Source organism: Solanum pennellii, chromosome 1 (genome assembly GCF_001406875.1).
Source record: "Solanum pennellii chromosome 1, SPENNV200".
In the NCBI taxonomy this organism is placed as follows: domain Eukaryota; kingdom Viridiplantae; phylum Streptophyta; class Magnoliopsida; order Solanales; family Solanaceae; genus Solanum; species Solanum pennellii.
Genome location: NC_028637.1, coordinates 61,903,609 through 61,907,385, shown reverse-complemented (window position 1 = coordinate 61,907,385; position 3,777 = coordinate 61,903,609).

The window sequence follows — 3,777 nt, the reverse complement described above, 5'->3', positions numbered from 1 at the left end:
AGCATTTCTATAGTATTGTTGGATGGTTTGTATGCTTGGACATATCCCTCGATGAGTATCTGATTTATAAAAGGCAAACATTTATAACTTAAACTCACAGGAAATTAGGTTGCAAGGTGGAGATGTTGATAAGAAGTATGATTGTTTGGGCATTATGATTTTGTGTTGGTTGGTTCAGGTTCACCTCTAATTATGGTGAGTTTTGATTTAGGATTTTATATGGTTATGTGAGAAAGGATGTATCTTAATGTTTGTGTCAATTCTTTGATAGCATGTTGTAGACATGTGCACGATCAACTTTGGTGGTTATTGGAAATATCTTTGTTGTTAGTTAAGAGTACATACAACAATAATCATCACTTATTGTGATGACTTTATTGAGGTCTTGTGTGGGAGAATGTGTAGGTATTCAAGTTCGTTGGTTTTCAGAAAAAGATTATATCATAAAATGAAACGTACTTTTGTTATACAAGACCTTATTTTAGAGTAAAAAACAATTGAAATTCTTGAATGCGATATCCGGAAGCTAAGGACATGCGAGACAATTATCCCCAGTTGTTCAGCATTCCAAGTACTACTCCACTATCGCTTCATCCGTTTTCTCCTATATTGTCACTGTAGGACGAGTGATAGGTAAATTGGTATCAATTATAATAACATGATTTTGTCATTATGAAAAAGCCAATTGGGGAAATAAATTGGGCTGGAAACTTTTTTGTAGAAACTTGAGATTTTCTAGCCTAGTAAATATTTTGACGAAATTAGAGTCATGAGAGTCTACAGAAATCTAGTAATTTTGTGAGAGATTCATCAATGAATTTTACAACATGAATGGATACCTAAGACGTACCCGTATGACTTTATGGAATTGAATTCAGCTGAATACAACTCCCGAAAATGATATTAGCGTGAAGGGGTGGTTTTTGAATTTCAAGGGTTGAAGCTGTGTTGTGAAATTGGGGCTTAGGATTAAAATCCCATCATTTTGTTTCCATGCATGCCGTCATAGTGGGATTTCTGTCACTGTAGTGGGATGGGTCCCGCCATAGCAGTACAGTCGTGACTTAAATAAATTTAAACCACTCAAAAATGTTATTTTCTTCAAAAGTTAGTTCTTGAGAGCTAAGAAACGAGTCTTGAGGCAAAAGGTAAGGTTTTAACTCCCTGAATCCACTTTTGATTCGTAGAACGTAATCTAATGGGTAATTATCAACTGGGGAGGGTTTTGATCTAGAATTAATGGTGGAAACAACCCTAATTGGGATTAAGGGTTTTACCTAAGGCTAGAAGATGGGCGAGGGTTTTCATTTTGCGCATTCCGTTACGGTGGAGCAATGAAATAATATATAACACACTTAATTTTCTAGATGAGTATTATTTGGTTTCTGACCCTGAGCTAATTGTGATAGGGGAACCTTTTTAACTTGATACGTACAAGTGTTGCTACACATTGAATAACACATCTCATATCAAATTTATTTTGGGAGTTCTATTGTCATAACCAATCGTTTAGGTATAATTGGAGGAATATAATTTTTGCTTAAAACACTTGGATATTAACAAACATCATCACTATAATTTTTTTAATTTGAAATGTGCTCTTGATTTAAGTTTGAGGAAACAACCTTTGCAAATATCACATTGCAAGTTGATGATAAAAAGCATGACCATAACATAGATGCATCGATATAATAGTAAATGGTCCACATGGAAGGTGAATGATCTCATATTTACATTTTTATACATTTTAAAATTTCAGGAGATACAATCTCAACCTTTGTTGGTGCAATGATAAATTTATCATGAGAAAAAACAACACAAGAGGATTCTTGAAGAATTTATTATTTCTTCATATGTATAATCACATGAAGTCTCATTTATTTGTGTATCATATTTGAACCAGGATGGTCATCAACTGGTCATGCCAACTGATATTTATTTCAATAAACTTCTAGTTTATTTTGCATGTGATTCTATCATCATGCTCATATTTAGCTACCACAAACATTATGAAAACATGGGTGGTATTTCGTTTAAATATATATAACACACTTAGATTATATTAATATGAAGATATTAAATCATTTCATTATTGTAGTCTCGATATAATTTATTTTATTTTTATTACTATTTCTGGAAAACTTAAAAAGTTATCTTTTGAGACTTATTACAATTCCAATATGATGAGAAATTTTATTTATTTGAGTAGTAACACAATAGCTAACCAAAACTAACAAATGACATTTGATGCTACCACATATTTCATAATATTGTTTTTGTGGTGAACATCTCTTTCAAGGAGAAACTTATATACTTATTTCCATAATTAAAATCATTACAAACAAATTTTTTTTCTTGATTTACTTTTTCCATTCGTATCTCGTCCTTTTTATTTAATATCTGGCAAAATATTTTTGATGTACAAAGTGTAACACTCCGAAAGTTCCATTACTTAGACTATAGCTTAGCCTATTGAATTATAATTAAAATATTTTCCAGACCTATATTATGTAATAAACTCATTTACATAAGGTTAGAGACAAAACGAAAAAGAAAGACCTTGACGACTGGAAACTAGGTAATTTGAATTAGTTGACGTCCCTATGTTTGGTGAAGGTTTGGAAGTGTCAAATGAAATATAAAACTAGTACAAAGACTTTGAATAGGTAAAATATAGTATAGATAGTCTAAAAATCCGATAACTACTCCCCATGGACCACCGAAGGATCCTTGAGGAGGACCCCAACATGGGTAGGTAGGCTGCCAAAGCAGACTGCACGACTCAAGAACCAGCCCACATGAAGTTCATTGCCTCAAGAATTGGGAGGCAGCCTAGCGACGCAGAGCTATCACGAGGCTCACTTCCTGGACCCAAAATTCAGAAAAAAATTGGAATTGGCATGGCGACAAGCAACCACTTCCCAAATTCGTTAAAGTCGTATTCAGGTAATTTAACTTCACAAAAAGACCCATTTATGTGAAGGGTCTTTTGGGTATTATATGGGACGACTTTATAATGATTTTAGGTCAGCTTTAAACCACTTTTACAAACATCAAATCAGATCAAACGAATTCCTCCCATCTCTCTCAAGAACGCTCTCTTTCCAAACTCCATTGAAGAAAAAGAAAAAAGCTTAAGGAAGAAGACGAAGACTTCAAGTTTTTCAATACAAATTCCTGGATAATTCGTTAATAAGGTATGTGTTTTTCACTCTTGGGATTCCTTTCCTTAAGAGGTCCTTCCAAAGATGGTTTTCAAGAATTCAACTCCTAGGGTTTTTACTCTACAAAACGGGTTTTCTTCCTAACTCTAGATTTATGATTTTTGATGAAGTATAATGATTTTCTATCGTTAATTAAGTACGTGTTGTTGGTTATTTGACTTGGAATGTTTGAATTTCGTGTGAAGCATGTTCCTTCTATAAATGATGGCTTTGATTGGGTTACTACTTGATAACATGTAAACGTTGGGATTGGAACTATAACTTGAATGAACACTTAATTACCCTTTCCCTTATCCTAAATTACGAATTGATCTTGTATATGACTTGAAGAGTTATTATTGGTTATCCTATTGAGTATTTCACTATGTTGTTGGATGATTGATATGCATAGAACATAAGTTCTTGATAAAGGTTCTTGGAAGCAAGAGGTAAGTCTTCTAAAGTAGTGATTACTCTATAATGTTTATGTTAGACTATAGATGATGTTACTATGCTATTGAAGTATGAATAATGTTGCTATATATATATACATATACATATATATATATATATA